Source organism: Aethalodelphis obliquidens, unplaced genomic scaffold (assembly GCF_003676395.1).
Source record: "Aethalodelphis obliquidens isolate GAN/ISIS:26980383/991018 unplaced genomic scaffold, ASM367639v1 scaffold40, whole genome shotgun sequence".
NCBI classification, from domain to species: domain Eukaryota; kingdom Metazoa; phylum Chordata; class Mammalia; order Artiodactyla; family Delphinidae; genus Aethalodelphis; species Aethalodelphis obliquidens.
In genome coordinates, this window is record NW_020837984.1 from 2,409,556 (window position 1) to 2,432,480 (window position 22,925).

The 22,925-nt window shown below is 42.7% G+C and overlaps 1 long non-coding RNA gene across 6 annotated transcripts in view; it reads left to right on the forward strand.

Moving 5' to 3' along the window:
* Positions 1–22,925, forward strand: part of LOC113633533 (uncharacterized) — a 228,734-nt gene that overhangs the window by 193,081 nt on the left and 12,728 nt on the right. For all 6 annotated transcript variants that reach the window (XR_003438230.1, XR_003438226.1, XR_003438228.1 and 3 more), the window contains one exon: positions 22,186–22,348. This is a non-coding gene — a long non-coding RNA (uncharacterized LOC113633533). The remainder of the gene's footprint in view (positions 1–22,185; positions 22,349–22,925) is intronic.

Below are 22,925 nucleotides of genomic sequence, written 5' to 3' on the forward strand. Positions count from 1 at the left end.
GGGCTCCAGAGCGCATGGGCTCTGTAGTTTGCAGCACACAGGCTCTCTAGTTGAGGCGCGTGAGCTCAGTAGTTGTGGCACGTGGGCTTAGTTGCCCCGCAGCATGTGGGATCTTAGTTCCCCGACCAGGGATCGAACCCGCGTCCCCTGCATTGGAAGGCGGATTTTTTTACCACTGTACCACCAGGGAAGTCCTGGGCCGATGATGTTTGAATTAGTATTTAAATACATGCATATTTCATCAATTATTATATATTTATTCTGTAAGGTAGCATTTCTCTTTAACAAAATCACTGTGTTGTTATACTTAATATTTTTTATAATTTAGGTGTTGTTATAGAAATGAGCTAAATGATTAAAAATAAAATGTATTTGTACATGTACAATGAAAAGTATACAATTTGATTATATTTTGTCAAAATATAGAGTAAGTGGAAAATTTTTAAAAATATATTTATTGTATAAGCTTTAAAAGTTACATTTATCCTAAAATATTCAAGATTTATCAAAAGTGAGGGGTAAAATACATATTATAATTAATGAATCTAATAATTTTTAAATAAAGGCAGCATTTAAAATTTATTTTTAAAATTTGACTATTTTTTTGAATATAAAACTATTGCACAGTTCCAATGTTGAAAGTTCAGCTGGTTGCCAACATAAAGAATTTGTATTATTCTTCTCACATATTATATCTAGATCTATAAAAAGGTAAATTTAAGAGTAATATGAATTACTTAACATTGTAACATATTCAAGCTCTGTCTGCAACTACTGCAAATATAGTGAGTACCTCTAGAAGCACAAATTGGTACCTGAAGAGAAACAATAACTCTCAGGTGAGAATGTATCCCATTCATTCTGAGAGGGAAGATTTGATAAGGGAATTAATTTGCCCTTTCTCTTGCCTAAGCGCTTTTGCTGTTCAAATCTTCCTCTGCTCTGAAGCAGTGTCTACTATGACCCTTGCAGTTGGTACAATCCATAAACCTTCACAGCATTTGGTCAGAGTTGCCTTTTGTTTTGAGGACCTAGGACAAGACATATGGAAAAGCCTAAATGGTGTTAGTCATGAGACAGAAAGTTTAGCGTTCTGGGTGCCAGTACTGAGTGTCCAATCCTGAGTTGTGACAGAGATGCTCCTGGGTTTCTAATACATTTAGCGGGTGAGTGTGTGTGTGTGTGTGTGTCTGTGTGTGTGTGTGGTGTACTAGGCCCTCTAAAGAGCTCTTGGTGGGAGATATCACAGACATGAGCATCTTAAGAGCAGGGAGGCATTCTCTTTCATTCATCTTTGCAGCCACAGTACTCAGCTCCTTGCCTGGCATTTAGTACATGCTCAGTGGAGGTATGGTGAGTTATTGGATGAAGCACCATCTGGTGAAAGCTTCAGGAAGTGTTGCCTTCCTCCCCTTTTCCCTAAGGTCATGGCCTATTCACATTCTAGGTCCATGACAGGGACATCAATTCTGGTTAGGGCAGGCCCAAAAGTTCTATTCTGGAGCTCAGTTACTGCAGATGATTTGACCTGCAAGCAGCCTATCTTGACCCTCAGTTATAACCCTGAGACTGTCCTAAAGGGCGTCCTTATATCTCATCAGCTGCATATTGTGTAGATTTCCATCATTTCTTCTTTTTCTTATTCCTTGCACTAAGACAGCTTTTTTGGCCAGTGTTTATGCCTCCAGGGAAGAAAAAGTAACAGAGCATCTGGTGGAGGTTTTCTCCCTCTTTCTGAATACAGCTCAACTGCCAGAGCCTTCTCCATACCTTTTCATGAGCCTCTCAAGAAATGGAACTTCAACAAGCAGAATCTAGGTCATGGACTGGTAAATCAAGTACTGGGCAGGAAGCAGGGAGACTTGGATTCTATTCTCTCTCTGCCATTCATTGGCTGTATGACCCTGACTTAACTTCTTAGGACTTTAGATACCTCACCCATGAAATTAAGGGAATTGTGCTAGATCTCCAAGGTCACAACTGTTCAAAACGTATGTAGTTTTATGTTAATAAATTAATTGAGAAAAATATTTTCTAGGTTTTGCATGTAGTAATGAACTATGGCAAGGACCTTTTAGGACTGTTAGTTGGGCAGACAGCAGATTGAATAGATATTTCTAACGCTTATACGGCTTGCAGGATCTGGCTAAATGACATTTTTTTATTGACTCATTAAGAGTAAACAAAATCTACCTGAAAACCATTTATCCATCACTATGCATGTGAGGTGTTACGGCTTTAGAGGTGAAGCACCCAGAGTGCCTATTCTTAAGAAGCACTCAAACAAATAATTTTAGTAGAAAGTGATCATCGATATCACTGAGAGTTTTTCAAAGTGCAGAGGGAGGCTCAAAGAACAAAGGGGTTCCTGATGAAGAAAAGGGTTGGGAGTGTCAGGAAGGCACCCACATGAGGAGAACCCTGAGGGGAGTAGTAGGATTACTGTCGTCTCTAGGTTCCCCAGTAGTGTGAGAGCTATCTGAGTGGTAGCTGTTGATGAGTCTCCTCTTTCTGGCAAAGCAATGTGACACCAGTGTTTGGAGTTACTACAAGGATGAGCCAGTGAGCATAAGACTTTGTTGTGGGCATTTGATTCATGTCCTTTACTATGGCAGCGGATAGTTCAGGTTTCAAATGGTGCACATTTTCCTGCAGTGGGCCCAGGGGAGGACATACTAATGAACAGAGCCTTAGAGATGGATTTACGGCACGTTGCTCAAGCTTTTCGATTACTCGTCTCATTAACAGTGGCGGGAATGGCTAGGGGTGGAGGAAGGAAGGGGCCAGAGTCACTTGGTATGCAAATGATTTCATATTCATAGACTCAGGGCTCTGAGAGCAAAAAATTCCCATTGAGGTTTGTGAATCGTCTCAGCCGGGGAACTTAGTACTGAGTCTGCATATAGTGAGTTCTCAAGAAATATTCTCTGCATAAATAAAGAGTTACTAAGTACCCACTATAAATACCTACTATGTAACAGGCTCTGTTGTAGGCACTTGATAAATATTTGTGGAATAAATTAATTTAATATAACTAATACAATGCCGAAGAACAACCAAATAACCTATGTTGCCTTTGGTTGCCATAAAATAAGAATGAAATATTGATTAACCTCTAACCACATATTATACAAATGCATCCTTCCCTGAATATGTAGCTTGCCAATGCCATCCAAGGGAACAATAACTATTGTCTTTGTAAAATGTTTACTTGTTAAGTAAAAGAGGAAATGAAGAGATTTGTTTCGTGTTGTATTTATACTGGGTATAAATATCACAATTACATGTCCAAGTTCTCCAGATTCATCCAAACTACTCCTTTTGGATCAGCCCTTTTTCTTGCAAAGCACTCATAGAAAATTTAGATAGGACCCAGAAGAACAACATCCTCTATGTGAAAATGGTCAAAGGAATTCTCAAAAATATATTGGAAAAAGGTAAGAGTTACCTGCAAGATGAGAAATAGAGGGAAGGAAACCTATTTTGCTCCAGCCAGGTCATGATTATCTGGAGAAGGAAAAACAGTTGCATTGGAATAGAGTTTTTAGCAGCTAGGCTCCTCTTCAGCTCAATTTACCGATGTTGCTAATTCAGTACGCTGAGCTTAAGGGCTACATCAGGACCCAAATTTCCTTGCTGAAGGCTCGTGTCTTTCTTTGAACTTTGTCTTATCCTTCCTCACCTTCCAGAATTTGAATTTCCCTCATTCTCTCTGAGTTCTGTTTTCATCATCTTTTCCAGCTGGCCTTTCCTCACCATTGGATACCAAAGTGGACTTGCAATGTTTACAGATGTTTGTGGGCATGAGACAGTTTGCTGGCTGAGAGATTTGGTCACAAGTTAGAAACAAGGTAGGGAAAGGTAGAGGGAAGGAAATGACAGTAAGTAAAACAGTCTTTGCTGATCAGATTCTTAAATACTCAAATAATGTTTCGAAAAATAAAAGAACTTCTAAAATTGTGCAATTTAAATTAGTTGTGCCATGGTGGTAGAGGTGCTAAAATCAAGGTCAAGGGTCAGTTGTTCACCTGCGATCCAACTAGAAATTAAATAATGGTTATTTAATTTCTTAAAAGAATTTGCTTGTAATCAGTCTAACCTAATCTAAGCTTTTTTTTTTTTTTTTCCTGCGGTACGCGGGCCTCTGACTGCCGTGGCCTCTACCGTTGCAGAGCACAGGCTCCGGACCCACAGGCCCAGCGGCCATGGCTCACGGGCTCAGCCGCTCCGTGGCATGTGGGATCCTCCCGGACCGGGGCACGAACCCATGTCCCCTGCATCGGCAGGTGGACTCTCAACCACTGCGCCACCAGGGAAGCCCCTAAGCTATTTTTTTTATCTTCAAAAGCTGTGATGTGAGACTTGGTATTATAGTCTTACGGCCTATTCTTTTGTATATAAAAACCCATAAAGGGAAAATAAAAAACCTGTTCCCAGTATCCTGTGCCCTGAATATAAACCTTTATAGTATTCTCTCTTGTAGGTTCCAGGATTCGCCAAAGAGTAGACAGTACCTAGTTTTGGATGGGGAAGAGGACTGTTAACTGGTGGTGTCAACTATAGCATGAGGAGAAAAAGGGGGATGCTTGAAAAATGTCCTAAAGCAGTGCTTTTCCAACTTTACTGAGCCTCAGAACTACCCGAGGGCTCCTTAAGACATATATTGCTGGGGTTGTATCTCATAGGTTCTGATCCAGTGGGTCTTAGATGAGACCCAGGAATTTTCATTTTTAACAAGTTCCCTGGAGAGACTGAGCTCCTGGCCTGGAAAATCACTGAGAATTGCTCTAAAGTCCAGGGGCATTTAAAAAGGAGAAAGAGCAGAGGAATGGGGCTGTCTGTAACAACACAATGAGAGAGGTTGATTGGTTTTGCATGCCAGCACTTTAATACAAATAAAATGTCCCCTTTTTTTTTCTTTAGTTTTTAGTGCTTTGTCTTAAGATACTGATGGTTCCCTTTGAGTACCAAGTACATTGTGATTCCTTGACTTTCCTCTTCTAGGGAAAGTTGAATCTATTTGCTTTCGAGCTGCCTGTGCTCTTAAGTCCACAAGATACCACCAAGGGGTATCCACTAGTAACTTGGACTCTGCAGAACTAAGGATGCTTGTGCCCAACGAGGACTCAGGAAGATGAACAGTCTGTATTTTACAGTCACCATGACACTAGTAAAGTGTGTTCTTCGTTTAAAATTTTGTTTAATTGTAGTCCTCTCCTTTGGATCTCAGAATAAGTTGGTGGGATAAATTATGTAGGGGATAATTTGTAAAAAAAGGTCTGGTAATATAGGAGAGAAAAAAGAGAGTTTAGTGTGAGAAAACTTAGGGGGAGTGATGAATGTGTGCTCTACTTGAGAGATGACATGGATGCATTGTGGCTGGAGGAGTTTGGTTTAGGGTGATAATGTCTGTAACATTAGAGAGAGATTGGGTCTGGACAGTAGAAAAAGGCTATTTGAAGACAAAAATAGCAAGTCTGAAATTTTGCTCTGCGTGTGTGTGTGTGTGTGTGTAGACTGAACGTTCTTACTGTGATATCATAGTTGGAATGTCAGTACCAACGTTGAGTTCACCAATTCAGGGTTGTGATATTCTGTGAATTCTTCAGGATACCTCGAGATCCAAGCCAACTGGATAAGGGCCTCTTTCCAAGGTGGGTAATTTATTGGTTAACCTCCCAGTCACCTGACAAGAAATTCAAGCAAGGCTTTACTAGGGCTCCTGCTGCAGCAGTGGAGAGAGAGAACAAGTAACAGGTTCCCTTGCCCGCTTGAACCAGGGTGGGGACCTTGTTCCTTACCTGGGGTGATGGTAGGGGCGGGTCCAGGGCTTGGGCCGGAGGGGTGGCTTAGGTGCTTTGCCCACCCCTTCGGTGGTGATGAGTGCAGGGGGCATGCGCAGTACCCTGCTTTTCTCCCAACACCCTGCTTTTGCTCTGGGCTCTTCAGAAGTGGCAGTTGGGTTTTTGGTCTTTTTGTATCTTGTTGTTCATAATTTAGCCCAACTGTGCATGCACGCGGTTATTTTTAGTCCCTTATAGTTTCTTTGTCTTTTGTTGCTCATGGAGACTTTGTCCAGGTACAAGCGCTGCAGCAAAGGGTCCCAGGTCCCAGGTCCCAGCCTAGCCCAAAATCTCAATAATAAATTCCTAGGGCAAATGCAGAAGGTAAAGTGTTATTTTAGTTTTATTTATTGTACTCTAAAACTTTTGAGACATATATATGTATATATAGAGAGAGACAGAGACAGAGAGACAAAGAGAGACTGTCATTTTCTACCTCTACTGTCTACGTAGAACGGTCTACGTTCTACTAGCCTCATAAGTATACTTTTCTCTCCCCAGGAGGGGCTGATATTAGGAGGGAAATGTCTGTCCTCTTCTCCTTGCTCCAAATCTGACTGGGAGGTTGGGAGGAGGATAGGAGTCCTGAGACCTTCCTGATATATATGGTTTCCTTTTCTGCAGTGTGCAGTGATCTGCCCTGGGTGGAATTTGGGGAAGGACCTGGGTGGGGGGAGGCTGTGGTTATATAATTTTGTCTTTAATTGCCGCAAAAATTAGTTGCAAAATTTGGCCAAGATCTGACCCCGTTTTTCACCCAGCCTTATCAGTTTATGAGCTGGTACTGTATTTTGACTATATGACTTGGAAATTCAGAGCAGATTTAAGGCGGTGAGCAGTCATTCTCCTAAAACTCCTCCAAGAGACAGTGCTGTTGAGAGTCCCTAAAGGAAGCTATTTTAGGAATTTCCCTTTACTATAGGGCTTTAATATTTTTCCTACTCTTTAGCTGGGTCCATGAGTAAAGAGTGGAAGGGGTGGGAGAACTTCGTTATTTGCTTTACTCCTTCCACCAGAACTGCACACATGCCCATTACAACTCCTTACATGCGAACTGCCTTTCCCAGTCTCTCCCCCTTCCCTGACTCTGCACCACCAGGTATTGTGTTTTCTTTTTCACTGTCTTTGCCCTTTTCTTAAATTCTTTTTTTCCCTCTTAACCTGTACAACTTTCCTGGCTCATAAGACTTTACTTTGTGCTAAGAATGTCACAACTTACATGGCTCAGGTGGGATTTATCAAATACAGCATTGTAAAAGTCACCTATATTGGATTATCTCTTGTGTTGTTGTTATTGTGCTTACATATCATTCTATTGTTATATAACAAGGCCTGAAATCTCTTTGAGGGCAGCCTCTTAGATTTATACTTGCTGGTATGTCTCAAAATGCTTTGCAAATATTAGATGCTTCTTAAATATTAGTTGGTCAATTTACCTTGGACAGTCTTTGCAGTATTGTTTTCAGGTAGATATTAAAATGTGTTACTAGAAAGATGGGATCTCCAGGTGATTGATTCATTTCAGCCAATAGTTTTAAAATTTGTGCACTCTTATTAGTTGTACTCTAAGTTGCTGATGGAGGTTGACAAAAAGTAGTTGCTTCTATTTTGGCTTAATATGAATAATAGTAACATTCTTGAACTTCTGCAGCACAGCAGCCAAGCTAAGCGTACTTTAGATATTATTGCATTTAATTATTACAACAGCTGTGATGCTGCTGCTGCTATTATCCTATTTCCCTAGAGAAGCTGAGGCTCCAGTATACTGCCAGGTTGTAGGTGTCAGAGCTGGAATTTGAACTTGAGGCTTCTTGACTCCAAAGCCCAAACTTTTAGCCATACCATGCTGCCATAAAGCTTTTCCGTGCTTATTCTCAAGAGGTTATTCAGGCATTCAACAGGTGTTTTGTGCTCTTCAGCTGCGGTGCTAACCAGAAAGAATATGTAGGATGCTAGTCTAGTGGTTGAGAATATTGCTCTGAAATCAGCTGGACCAGGGCTTGAATCTCATGCTTGTTACATAAAAGCTGTGTGATGAGGAATGAATTTCTTAACTTCTCTGATCCTCAATTCCATCATCTAAAATATCAAGATAGTAATTCTGTTAACTGAGATAAAGCCAACAAAACTCTTAGCACAGTGCCTATACATGCTAAAGAAATGTGAGCTATTATAATTACAATCTTAATTCAAACTACCAAAAATTACATTAATGGAGGTAAGTGAGGAAATAAGCCACTGGAGCCTGTGCAAAAGGGATGCTTGAAAAGACTGACAGAACTGCAGTCTCCCAGGGGCTTAGAAATATATAGCATATCAATATTTTCTAAAAACTATTCTTTTCTTTAGATATAAGAGTATTTGCGTGGCACCTACCAGTTAGCCCTACGAGGCTGCAAGCGGGTCAATGAAGTCATCAAAGGATTTGCAGAATGAGGTCCTCATGAGCAAGTTTCTGTGGGACACACACATCCTCCCCAGACACTATTCCACTTCCTCTGTGCAGGGCTCTAGATGAGCCTTGTGCACAGCATGTGGAGAACTCTGAGGCGTTCAGGTGGAAATCTGTCCTCAGACAAGAAGGTCCAGGGCAAGTCAGGAGTAAGAGGTTTCCCTACATAGGACTGGGAAAGTTGGAGAGCTTTTTTTTTTGACCCTTTTCTGTCTTTCTTCAGGTTCTCTGCATTGTTTGTTTGCTAAATGAACTTAGGGCTGTGATGACTTTCTATTTGAAAGACTGTTGTACTAGAAAGAACATCCTCTTCAGGGGAAGCAGATCTTAATTCCCCACTCACTGGTCTAGTGACCTTGGGGAAATCCCTGACTGTGGTCTGTAAAGTAGGGACCATGGTGATGCCACGTCTCCTTTACTCTCTGTTGTCATGAGGGTCAAGGAAAGTACATGTGTGAAGTCCCAAGTTATGCAAACATTTTACTGAAAGGGCTGTCCTACAGCTGCTTTGCGCCTTTGTCCCTCCCCGAATTCTCTTCTCTTTGCATACTAATGAACTTACAGGACATGTTCTCTTGGTCCCTCTGCCATTTCCTCCCAACCTTCCCCCACCTAAGTCTGTGAAAAAGAATAGGAAAGTTTAAGGATTAAAAAACACTAACCAGTATGTATATGCTGTTGGCCTTCACCCACCAAGGTTGAGCACCTTGGTCCAGCCATGAACCAGTTACCCTTCTGGTTCTGGGTAACAGTCCTCCTGAAGGCTGGATGGAAAGGTAGCCCCACTGGCAACACTGCTGTAGTTGTTCAGGGGCCAGTCCTCTTCCATGCTTCTCAGCTCCAACCTAAGTGTCTGCTCAGTCATTTACTGAAGTCCTATCATCAGGCAGGAGATAATGTGTTAGAGATGAAGCAGTAAGGCCTGGAAAGAGAAGTTCTGCCCCTGTCGCTAAGTGAGGAAGTAGGAAGCAGACCTTTTCACTACACCATGCTGTGCTTCCTTCAATCCACCGAACAAGGGAAGAACGGTAGAGAGCCAGGGCCTGAAGAGGGGAGAGTTAGAGGAATAAACATAAAATGAAGAAAATGGAAGGGCTACTTATTTCCTTTTCTAGCAGTAAAAACATTTATACAAACATACATCTATACTATAATATGTGCCTACATAGTATACAGATAGCTACATAAGTCTCCCAGCTGCTTTAGATAAAAATTCTTAGCAACCTACCTAGAATGGGGAGAATCTGAGAAAAATTCTTATCAGATACCCCTGGTCCAGCTCTAACTCTTGCTTCAATTTTTTTTTTTTTTATAATTTAAAAAAATTACAGAAAAGGGCAAAGATGAAATTTTAATAATCTCTATTTCTATTACTTAAAATGAACCATGGGGGCTTCCCTGGTGGCACAGGGAAGTGGTTGAGAGTCTGCCTGCCGATGCAGGGACACGGGTTCGTGCTCCGGTCCGGGAAGATCCCACACGCCGCGGAGCGGGTGGGCCCGTGAGCCATGGCTGCTGAGCCTGTGCGTCCGGAGACTGTGCTCCACAACGGGAGAGGCCACAGCAGTGAGAGGCCTGCGTACTGCAAAAAAAAAAAAAAAAGTAGTTTGTCATTATGTTTATAAAATTATAAATGCTATTTTGAAATAAAAAGCATTAAATTTAATATTAGTTGAAGTTACAGAAGTAAAACTAGAGGAACTATTGAACTTCACTTACCTATTTCTTCATCTCATCTCATCTCATCTCATATTTCCTCTTTTATTTCATAAAAAAGCTGCCCAAAGTTAAGAAAACATGAAAAATACTGATATTGGAATCAAGATTTTAAAGTTGCATATTTTAATTTTCAACATTTTAAACTTACTCTGCTATGAAAGAATAGGGTCATAGTACTATCACACATCTTCACATCTCTCTCCCCTTTGCCTTCAGTTTTTGCGTGTTTTGTTATTATTTTCATATTGTTTGGGTTTATAACATTGCACCTTATTCTGTAACTTCAATTTACCTATGTTTAATAGTCAGTGAATTGACTGCTCACCATTATTATTTTTTTTTTTGTGGTACGTGAGCCTCTCACTGTTGTGGCCTCTCCCGTTGCAGAGCACAGGCTCCAGACGCGCAGGCCCAGCGGCCATGGCTCACGGGCCCAGCCGCTCTGCGGCATGTGGGTTCTTCCTGGACCGGGGCATGAACCTGTGTCCCCTGCATCGGCAGGCGGACACTCAACCACTGCGCCACCAGGGAAGCCCACCATTAATCTTTTTTAAAAAGACTCTATTTCTCTGAGTTTTAAATTTTGATCAAAAATAAATTGGCAAGTTTTCATTGTCAAGTTTTTTTTGACAGGCTCATGGGTAGCCTGCTTTCTCAGTCCTTTCATGGTTCATAATGCTTTTATACTTGATTGCCATTTTGGATATAACATTTTAGAGTCATGCTATTTTCACCTCAGAACAGTGGTTTCATTGTTTTACAACACTGATTGATCTAAGGCAGCCTGATTTTAGTGCCTTGTGGGTTATTTGCTTTTTCTGTCCAGATGCCTGAAATTGTTTTATTCCTGAAATTCAGGAGTTTAACTAGAATCTGTCTTGGTGTAGAGTCCTGTGTTATGTTTTCTCAGAACACATGTTCTTTCCAACTATAGGTAATTTCTAAAAGTTTCCTTTGATTCAGATAAATTTTCTTGTAGTATGTTTTTGAATATGTAACTATTCTGTATATTAGGGTTTCTCAAGAATATCAGTTATCCTATGTCTTTTATATCAATTGTCTTTTTTTTCCACTGCTTTAAGTAATCTTTCAATACATGCGTGTATCCTAATTATCTCAAGCCTTTATTCTATGCCAGTAATTTATCAGTGGTACTTATTCTGCTCCTTGCTTTTCTAGTTTATTTATTTCTTTAATGATACTGCTTTGGTTTTTCAATTTGTTTCCACAGGTCTTCAGTTTTCTTTTTCATAACATTCTTGTTTTATCATTATATCTTTGGCCCAATATTGAACTGATATTCTTGTTAAGATGTTCTGTGTCAAGAAGCATTCATAAGAAAAGTTCATTGAGACATGTTTCTTTAAGGTTTTTTGTTTGTTTTATTTTTCATTTGATTTTGTATTTGTTTTGTGGGCAGTAGGCTTCCTTCTTTTCTAATGGTGAAAAAAATCATTTCCCAATTGAACTGAAACAAAAAGCCCAGAATTATGCTGAGACACCTGCACATTTGGATTATGATTTCCTAACCAAAATCTCAGATAGAAACCAGGTGAGCAGAAGGGATTTGTACACACACAACCAAGGTGAACACAAGTATCTACACAGAAAGCTGACACCAGGTCAAGTGTTTCCATGTCATGACTTGTTTTCTATTCCCACTCTGTTCAATTCCCAGGCCTCTTGTAGACTGTGTGCTTTCTTGTGGAGTCAGAGAACATTTCTAATTTTAGCTTGTTGTCTTGCTTAAGTACAAGTACTCCCATAGCGATAGATTAAGAAACTTGCCTTTAACCCACATTTTATTTGTATGTTGACTAGGAAATGGATACATTAGAAATTTTTATATTAAAACTTAAATTGTCACATGCTGGGAATCTTCCCTATAGAGTAAGCAACTTACCACATCCAACAATACTTTTTTTGGCAGCAAAAGCTGAAAAATAACTAACTGGCTGAGAAGATTAGGTATAAAGTAGTAAATGCAGAGTTAAATCTTTCTAAGGGAAACACCAACATACTCATAGGGAAGATGCGAAGACTTAAGACTTCTATGGTATTTAAACTGTATTCAAGTAATAGCAGGATAATTGGTAAGAAAATCAACGAGCATTATTTTGAGAACTCAATTCATCACAATACCCAGTGTTTTTATAGTTTCTCCTCAATGCTCTCACAGTTAGAAGGAGGCAATCCATTTCGATTATATGTGCTAAATTTTGTGGTCTTCTGAAATGATACACAGTAATGGGCTGTTTCAGCAAATATAATCAAATTGTTTCATTTATTTTAGCATGCAAATTCAAGCTCCCTAGTGCAGTTTAAAACAGAAAAAAAAGTTGCTGGCGTGGCATACATTGATGGCTTTGATTCTTCTTAGGCTGAGAGCAGATAAAGAGTTAGCAAATTTTTGTAATTTTATATGGAAACATTACAACAGCATGCAAAAGTGTTTAATAGTGTAGTGATTTTTGCTTGAAGTACATGTTCACCAGAATCTCCTATATAAATGACTACCCTCTGCAAATATGTTAAAAACTCAAAATTTACATTTTGTGAAACCTTGTCTAGGAGTCAATTCTATACACATAAGAAGGGGAAAACAATCCTTTCCGTTAAAATGGGAGAAATGTAAAAGCTGGAAAAAAACTAGATGTCGTAAGTAATGTTTTTCTTCTCTGGTAGCTCATGATTCCTGGAATGTCTCATTGAGAAGAATCATTGTGGAAATCTGGGCCCTCTAGGGATGAAAGCACAGGATAAAAGATGCCCCAGTCTCTTTTCTTGGCCTCTCCTGTGTTTATCAAAGTTTGTATTTCCTTTCATTTGATATCATAGCCATGGGCACATGTAGTGCTTAAAATATATTTGCTTTAAAACACCAGGAGTAATAGAGAGTAAATTTAGCCACCCAAAGGCTGTGGTGCCAATCAGAGTAAGAGGATTTTATGGATAGGAATGGTCATTTATGTCCACTTTCAAAACCAGAACAAGTGTTTGCTTGAATACCTACTGAGATGGCCATTTTGCCAAATGGTACATAGAGTAACACTTGCAATGAGCCTTGGGAGAAAACAATACGGGGCAATGAGCAGTGCTCCTTAGAATTGAATGAGAGGGTGTGGTTCCACAGGAAATAGTAGTGACTACTGGGTGTCTGGGTTTTTGTCTTCTGGGACCCCCTGGTCAGACCTGGAAATCTGTGGGTCCAGCCTTGCTGGGGGCTCAACAAATGCAATAGCACTGGATTGTGACTCTGGGAGAGGAGCTGGAATGCTTGGCAGGAAGGCAGTGAGTGGATTGACCAATGAGGATTACGGGTCATCTTTATGCTATGACATCCAAATTCATGTCTGGTTATGTTTATGAGCTCCAGGCTCACATATCCATCCACATGTTTGACACATCACAACATTAATGTGTGTCTGAAACAGGGCACTTAGTTCTCTACCCCCTGCTTTGTATCTTCCCTACCTCATTAATGATACCTTTGTACCTTGATCCAGTTACTCCACAGAGAAAGTTGGAAATCATTCTTGATAATTCTTATCCTTATCCTACTCCACACATCCAGTCCATCAGCAAGGCATGCTAATTCTCTCCTCTAATTTGTGAATGTGCCTGGAATCTATCTACTTTCTTCCACTGGTCCTGACCACCATCATCTCTCATTTAGATTAAGAGAACAGTCTCCAAATTTACAATCTGTTTTCTTCCCAAACTTAACCCAGTTACCCTTGTTGGCAAAGCTAATCTTGCAAAACACACAACAGATTATGTTACTGCCATGATTAAAACCTTTAGACAACTTCTCAATAAGTTTAAAATAAAGTTTAGGGGCTTCCCTGGTGGCGCAGTGGTTGGGAGTCCGCCTGCCGATGCAGGGGACACGGGTTCGTGCCCTGGTCCGGGAAGATTGCACATGCCACGGAGCGGCTGGGCGAGGCCACAACAGTGAGAGGCCCGTGTACCGCAAAAATAAATAAATAAATTAAAATAAAATAAATAAATAAAGTTTAGTCTCCTTATGATGGACTACAAAGCTCTTGGTGATCTGGCTCCAGCTGATCCCTTCACCCCCACTGCTTGCCTGACTCCCCCAAGCTCACGAGGCTGTAGCCACCCTAATTCTATGTCAGGGTCTCATTCTGAGCCCTTCGCCACCTGAGGACCTCTTCTTTCATGTGGACAACCTTCTCTCTAGTCATCTCCGTCTCAGACTCTTGTTTCTCTTCTTCATTTCATTGCACTGAAATTATTTTATTCATTTGCTTGTTTATTTCTTGTCTGTCTTCACCTATTAGTAGGTAATGGCTATGAGAAAAGGGACCATCTTTGTGGCCCTGCCCTTCTTAGCAGCACTTGAGGGAACCCAATAATGTTTGCTGAATGAATGAATGGAGAATGTGAGGCAGGCAAGACTGTGGCATAAAGACACGCTGCAGGCTCTGTGTCTGACACGAGACACAGGCAGAATCTATAAAATTATGAACCAGAAGGAAAAGGAAAATGCCATTTGGCCACCAAATCCCAAAACACTGGGCTGGGGAGGCTGCCTTTGATATTTCCGGGAGATGATTTGAGAGCAATAAACTTGTGAGACAGTAATTAAGAGGTAAGCTAAGGGGGATATACAAATGAACCAGGATGAATATCAAAAAGGTATGGACAATCTTGCAAATGACAGTGTCATAAAAGGCCACCAAATGAGGCCTGTCTGACAGGAATTGTTATAGAGGAAGGCCAAGGAAGATTCACTAGCCAGTCCCTTTTTTCAAAGGTCATAGCTCTTGTCAGTCTGGGTTTAATTCAATATGAACAGAAGTAACCACCATGTTTTTGTTTTGTTTTGTTTTAAACTGAGAGCTGTACTAAGTGCTTTATGCTCCCAACTCTTTTGGCGGACACTCCCATTGTACTGGTGAGAGAGCAGAGGCTTGAGAGGCTAATTAACCAGCTGCTGGTCACATTCGGTGAGGGGTAGAGCTGAGGGAATGAAAGCAGTACTGTCACCAGAGCCCTGCTCCTACCTTCTGTCCTGACCCAATTAATATTCCCATCCCAAGCCCTAGGGAAAATGGCATAATTTGCCTTTAGCATTTACTTCTCCATCCTTCACCCTCTTAGGTGGTCCCTACCCAGGACCACTCCCTGGCTAGAGTCCCTTTAGAAAGCATGAAAGCTGATAAGTCATTAACACCTTAGCGTGAATTAGCTAATGACCCTACAAGGAAACCACTGAACTTTATGAGGTGAAAATATTTTGACCAGAGCCCTACTCCTCCCCCCTCAAATCCCGGACTCAGAGCTGCAACTCTTGGGTCCATGCTGGCTAATGAGCATGTGCAGGCAGAGGAGCTCGATAAAGATTGACTGATTTATTGATCGATGGGCGCGCAGCTGAGCTTAATCTTCCCTTGCAGCTGCTCCTTTCCTTCCACATCTCTGGAGAAGTGTGTTCGGCCCTACCCAACATCCCCACACGTCACCCACCCCACTCTTTTGAACTGGGCCTTAATGGGAGTCTGGTGTGAAGTTAATAGGTGGCGGAGAAACATCTAGAGACCCTGAAGAGGAGGGGCCAAACCTGTAGCCCCAGTGCCGGGCTCCTGGCAAGGCAAGGATTTCCATATCACACAAGGGGAATGTTGGCCAAGGGCTCTCCCACCGCCAGAGGGGCTCAGGGACGCAGAGAGAGGACAGGGCTGTGCAGCTCCAGGCCCCTGCCTCTGTGTATGAAGCTGTGAAGGAGCTGGGAATGGCTCACAGACCCTGGCACGTGGGAGGAGAGGTGGCACGGATGCTCCTGGCCCTCCTTGCATAACAGCTGGAAGGGAGAGAAGCCAGACTCAGGGTGACTTTCCAGCTGGAAGATGGAGAGTGCCTGACATCTGGCGTGGAGCTGAGTGTGCGGGGACCCACCTGGGCGGAGAGCTGCCTGCTTCCAGGGGCTCAGGGTGCCATGCAGCTGTGGCAAAGAGGGCATTGGTGGTGAGGGTATCCAGAATCAGGAGCAGATGGTTTCAAGGCCCACAGCACACGTTTTATGTTTAGTTCTGGGGGCTGCACTTTGCAAAGGACACATAACAACAACCACATACATGCAGTATGGAGAGGGGGCTTCACACACGGTCATATGAGCAACAATAGAAATAACTGGGGCTTTTATCCTCAACACAAACGGACCTGGAGGGGACCTGGAGGGGACCCGAGAGCCAACTTCAATTACTGGTAGAGTTGTCACACAGAGGATGGCTCACTTGTTCTCTTCCCAGAGACTGGTGTTAGCACCAATGAATAGAAGGTAGAAGAAGGATGTGTTTCTAAAGGAGGAGTTTCCTTACAACCAATGCCATCTGACATTCCTAGGGGGTGTGGTGAGCTGCTCATCGCTGAGGGGCATTCAAGGAGAGGCTGAGGGAGTAGCATGGGCATTGTATAAGGTGCTCATATATCTGATAAGAGATTGGGCTAAACCACTGAGGACTTCTGCAAATCTGAGGTGTTGGGTTCCAGGAAATCAGGACGGCAGAATCATCTTCCTGTTTGGCAGGATAATAGAACTGAGAATCCACAGAACTCTCTACCTGTGCACAGGGGACTGGGCACCAAGTCCTTGCCTGTCCTCCTGTAGGAAAAGACCAACACTGACACTCAGAAACATCCTTTCAGCACTGGGGCTGAAGGTGATCTCAGAGTTCATTTCCAAATATCTCTAAACCCCAAGGCATGGAAAGACAGAGTCTTAGTGAAGGGAACTTGCCTTTACCTAATATTTACCATGTTTCAGACCTGTGCTGCCCCATATTATAGCCACTACCCACAAGCACTTGGCAGGTGGCTAGTCTGTATTGAGATGTATAAAATACATATAAGATTTCAAAGATTTAGTATGATAAAAAGAATTTAAAGATATCTCATTTATATATTTTATATTGATGGTGTTTAGAATGGTAATATTTCGTAACATATACATAAAGTTAAGTTCAACTGTCTTCCTTTTTTAAAAAAGGAAACTACTACAAAATTTAAAATTATATACACGGCTCAAAATATATATCTACTGGGCAGTGCTGCTCCAGACCCAGGAAAACTATTTTTGTTCATTATTTTATTTAATCCTCACAGCTATTCCAAGAGTTAGGTACCATTATCACCCCTATTTTATTCATGAAAACACTGGAATTTAAGGAGGTTGAGTAACTTGCCCAAAGACACACAGCTTCTAAGTTGCTGACTTGGGATCTGAACTCAGGTCCCCCAGACTCTACAACCATACTCTCCTACCACTTTATGCTGCTATATTGACATCCTCTGTAGGGAATCGCTGTTAAGTTGGAAAATGCTAGAGGAAGGAACATAAGAAATGATTGTGGAAATGCTGACAGCGGTTAAACGACATAAGTAAAAACGCAACAAGGGCTTTGAAGTACGTGCTGTTGGGGCAGGAATGGACAGTGAATCTGGCTCCAAGTTCAACTGCAAAATCCATGCCCTCAGAAAAGGGAAACTGCAAACTTGGAACCTTGGAAATGCATATCACTCAGGGAATTTTAAGGTTTCAGAGATGGTGGGGCATTTCAGGGATAGAGACTCCCTGGATCTGAGCTCTGTGGGTTGGGTTTAGGCCAAAGTAGGAACTCCTTCTACATCATGAAAAGTCTTAATACGAACACCTTCTGTGGGTTTGTTTGGTGGGATCATTGATGGAGCAGGGAGGGGAAGGGCAATTAGGAGGTGTCCTGGGGAGCATTTAAACAGCCCACTGGATTCTGGCTTAACAAAAGTAACTCATAAATAACCAGCCTGTATTTGGAACTGCTTTACTTGACTCAAGAAGGCGTTTTCTTTCTTCTCCCTCCCTCCTTCCTTCTTTCCTTCCTTCCTTCCTTCCTTTCTCCCTCCCTCCTCCCCTTCCTCCCTCCTCCCCTTCCTCCCTCCCTCCCTCTCTCCCTCTCTCCCTCTCTCTCTCTCTCTTTCTTTCTTCTAGTTACTGTAGTGAGGGAGGTTTGGACCTCTTTGCAAGGGGTTCTGCCTCACATTTCTCAATACACATAAAGCTTCCTCTTTCCCCACCCTGCCCTCAGTGCCTCCCTTGTGGAGAGAGCGTTGCTTCCTTTGGCCTCATTACACCCCAGGGGCATCTCCTGAGGGCTGCAGGTTGGGGAGCCCTCCAGGGCTGTGCATCAGAAAGGTTTCTTCCTGCGGATTGTCTGCCTGGCCCTTGCACTTAGGGAAACAGAAGGCCGCCCTGGGCTGTGGAGGGCAGCGAGATCGATGACAGGCCTTCTGCTGTTCTGAGTTCAATAAAAAAGTACAACCCCCCAAATAACATTCAGTTGAGAAGATTCATGAGGCATGAGGTAAATGGCCTGTACAAATGTCTGACTGAGGGGAGAAGGGAGCCATGGTAATGATTTTACCTGCCCCAAGGGAAGAGAAGCCAGAATTGGACGGGAAGTGATTGACTTATAATTACACTGACTGGGGACCCTGGGGTTGTGACCACAGAAAATTACTCAAGTTTTCCATAGCCCTAGAGCATCCACAAAACCCCCAAAGCCCAAGGCTCCAAAGCAAGTTGGCTACAGTCACCTCTGGGTCTCTCAGGAGGAAGTGCGGTATGTATAGTGGGCACTGGGATGTTGGCCAGCCCAAGGGGGTCAGGGTGAAGCTGTGGATGGGCCTGTTTCAGGGACCTACCCACCCAGGACCATGGACGGCCGTGTGGGGGGCAGGGGATGAGTCAGAAAGGGAACATTTTTCATGCTTAAGCTGTGAAGAAAATGTGAGGCTCCCATCCTCCCAGCTTCCAAGGACACTGGAATGGGGTGGTAGGGCCCAGTGGCCAGGACAGACAAATGAATGACTCTTACTTAGCTCAAACCCACAGTTCCTTCAGTCTCTGCTTTCAGAGTCTGGGAGAGACGTCCGAAGTGACTTGAGGGAATGCAGCCATTCTTGTTGATCTCAGTGTCTGTACCTGCAGACACCCTAACAGACATGCCTGCTGGGAATTCATCCAGCCCTTTTGAAACCCACTTCTATTTCTAATGAATTTCCCTTAGTAGTACTGTTAGCAGTAAGGGCTGTGACCAGTTAGGGGGTAGAGCCAGGTTGGGTAGGTCAAGAAAGGCACTAGCATCTTTCGACCAAAGTTTGCTGCACTAGGTGTCTGCTATCATCTGCGACTCTGGTCCAGGTGCTTTGGGAGAGCAAGGCTGGCATAGTTCTGAAGAGAATTCTCAACTCCCATCAGCCCCAGTAATTCCATCAAAATTCTTACCAGAGTTCTAAACAAGAAGGTGAATTAAAAACTTGAGTTTTCTCTCTATGTATTTTCCTAGCCCACACAGTAAGCAGTTATTGCAAGTGAAATAAATATCTGAAAGCTGTAAATGATGGCTTTGCAGTTATGTTTTTCCAAGGGCCATTCATTGTATTTCCTCTGAAGTAAGGAGGCAGTGGTGAGAGAGACTTATTGAACCAACTGCCTGCAGGTGCCCCTGCCTCACACAGATTCTTCCCTCCATGGCATCACCAGTGAAATATCCACTGAGTCACATCAATTCAGCCAGAAAAATACACACGTTTCCCCATTTCTAATAAAGCCAGCATGTTATTTTAGGCTGCTTAGGTGAGCCTTCTAGAATTCCAGACAGAGGCTGAGCAAAGCTTGTCATTTGATGACATTTCCAGTAAAAGCATTGAAATGACAGCAATGATTTCAAAGCCCAAAGTGAGATGCCCAAATGGTATCTGGAATTTAAAAGGGCTTAAAAGAGGGCTTCCCTGGTGGCGCAGTGGTTGAGAGTCCGCCTGCCGATGCAGGGGACACAGGTTCGTGCCCCGGTCCTGGAAGAACCCACATGCCGCGGAGCAGCTGGGCCCGTGAGCCATGGCCGCTGAGCCTGCGCGTCCGGAGCCTGCGCGTCCGGAGCCTGTGCTCCGCAACGGGAGAGGCCACAACAGTCAGAGGCCCGCGTACCGCAAAAAAAAAAAAAAGGCTTAAAAGTTAAAACTAGCTCAGCGTCTCCCGCATGTCTGCCCCCCCTCTTCCTCAGAGCTGAATGGAAAGTAAACACCCCATAGATCCAGATCTGCCACAGTGTTAGCAAGCAAAATGCAGAGCAGGTCACAGTATTTCTAATTCAGATTAACGACCCCACTCAGCCCTGTCTCCTTAGCAGGAAATTAGAAAGTGTAGGAAGGAGCAAATAGTGATTCATAATGCGTGACTCTGGGGTATTGGCAGTTGTGCTCGTTAAAAGCGAAGATACTGTTTTGATATAAAATAATTGAGTCTGACTTATTTATGGGATAAAGTGTTCTCCATAATATGAGCTCCCTTTTACAAACCAGCTGGTTACATACCCATATGCTTGAAGGACAGAAGAACTGACCTTTGCCCATTTTATGTTTACTGCAGTTCTGTCAGACACAGTAATTTAGGGTAATAGGCTGGTAGGCTGTTGCACTTTTCTTGTACTCTGCTGTTGATTCTTTCTCTCTTCTTCCTCCCATGGTCATCTCTCCTCACCAGGGCTGAGTTCCCACCTTCTGTTCTCCACCCTCCACGCTCACTTCTTCAGGGAACTTACTTAATTAGGGGGCTTCATTTATCACCTGTTTGCAAACAGCCATGACCTATTCCCCAAGTTTTATTATCTCCCCTACTTCTTAGCGCATGTGTGCACATGCGTGCGCACACACACGCACTTCCATTAGATTCACATAGACTTAGGTATAGAACCAGACCTGTTGTCATCCCCATGTAAATTCCTTTCCTCCTCTAAATCCTCATTTGCATATCTGTTCGTTCCTTCCTTTGCCCTCCATATCTTGTCTGTCACCATGAGCTTCCCTTTCCTCTTTGGATTCAGTTATTTCCGCCATTTGCACATTCAGTATGTAAGCTTGACTCAGACTCTTGTTTAGGAGACAGAAACGATTTTTTTGAATAAAAATCATGCAAAGCTCAGTCCCTGGGCATGCCTAATAAACCTTTCCCTATGAGGATGCATTCTTTGTTTTCTGCTGCAGGGAACATGTCTACTCTCAGATCTCACACCAAAATAGTGTTGATGAGAAACAGAAAAAGTTGGATGAGCTTTAGAAATAATTGCACCTGAGAAGTCATTTCCAAACCTGTATGTGTATTACAATCTCCTTTTTAAAAATGCAGATTCCTGTTAAATCTGAATCTCATCTACCATTCTCCTCTTGCACACGCCTCTTCTGCCACTAGTCTCCTTTCTTTGAACACACTGAGCACATTTCTGTCTCAGGGCCCTTTGTACTTCCTCTTTGGAACTCTCTGCACCTAGATGTCTACACTGGTTTGTTCTGATGGATATTATCTCCTCAGAGAGGTGAACACACTAAGACAGAGTCCTCTATCTGCCCATTTGTAACAAGGGATTCAAAGAATCCCTTGTTACATTATGTACTTATTATTTCCTGTCAGCTATCCTTCCTGAATAGCTCCTTGAGGGCAGAGATTTTTTTTTTTTTTTTTTTTTTTGCGTTACCCGGGCCTCTCACTGTGGTGGCCTCTCCCGTTGCGGAGCACAGGCTCCGGACACGCAGGCTCAGTGGCCATGGCTCACGGACCCAGCCGCTCCGCAGCACGTGGGATCCTCCCCGACCGGGGCACGAACCCGCGCCCCCCGCATCGAGCAGGCGGACTCCCAACCACTGCGCCACCAGGGAAGCCCGAGGGCAGAGATTTTTGTCTGTTTGGTTTACAGCTTTATCCTCAGAGCTAGAAAGAAGCTTTACACATGGTAGGCACTCCAGCAATGTCTGCTGAATCAGTGCCCAAAAATTGGATCAGAATCCAGGAAGGCTTGTTTTAGAACAGTGGTTCTTCAAGTGTGGTCCCTGCGCCAGCAGATTCAGCATCACTTGAGAAATGGTTAGCAATGCAAGTTCTTGGGCTTCCCACCAGTCCTGCTAAATCCGAAACTGGGAGGCAGCTGTGTGAGTTTTGACAAGCTCTCGAGGTGACTCTGACACTGGGGAAAGCTTGAGAACCGCTGCTCTAAGACATTGTTTGGGTGCCACGTTATCTTTTGCACTTACTACTATCTGTCAAGACAGAAAAAAAAACCTGGCGGCACTCATGTTCGACATTTACGCTAATCTTAGACTATTTCCTGATTGTTTCAGATGCATTAGTTCAGGAAGCTGGCTTGTCCTGTGGTCGTCAAGTATCAGGAAGAACTCAGTACACCTTTGTTGGCTGGTTGATTTTGCAAGTCCTTGGATGTTCCTTTTTTTAGCTTTAAGTGATATATAGAAAAGTATACTCTTCCACTTAGAGTTAATACAGGTATGTATGCTATTAAAATGTAGAAAATACGTTGATTAAAAATACTTGCACGTTGGTTAATTTTGACTCATTTTATTACTTGTTAAGAAAGTATTAAAGAAGTTAAGTGCATAGGCTTAGGAGTTGGATTTGGGCTGGGTCAGGCCTTAGTTGGTAAAATGGGTCGTAATACCTGCCTTGGAGAATTAATAGCACTGGCTCACAGTGGGTACTCAAAGTAGCTATTATTAATAATGATAATATTTGGCATTTTTATAACTTAAAATATGTAACATTTTATTATCCTGGGAGGTGTGTGTGTATGTAAGTGTAATTATTAAGGCCCACAGAAGACAGTGGAAAGTGTATTTTAGAACACCGGTTCTCACAAAGTGGTCCTAAGACCAACAGCAGCAGCATCACGTTGGGATTACTAGAGGTGCAAATTTCTGGGTCCCACCCAGATCTACTGACACAAATCTAACAGTGTGGGCTGACTACTGCCTGTTTTAAAAAGTTCTCCAGGTGGTTCTGATGCATCCTAAGCTTTGGGAACCCTGCTTTAAAAATCACTCTCTCCCTCTCCCTCCCCCTCCCC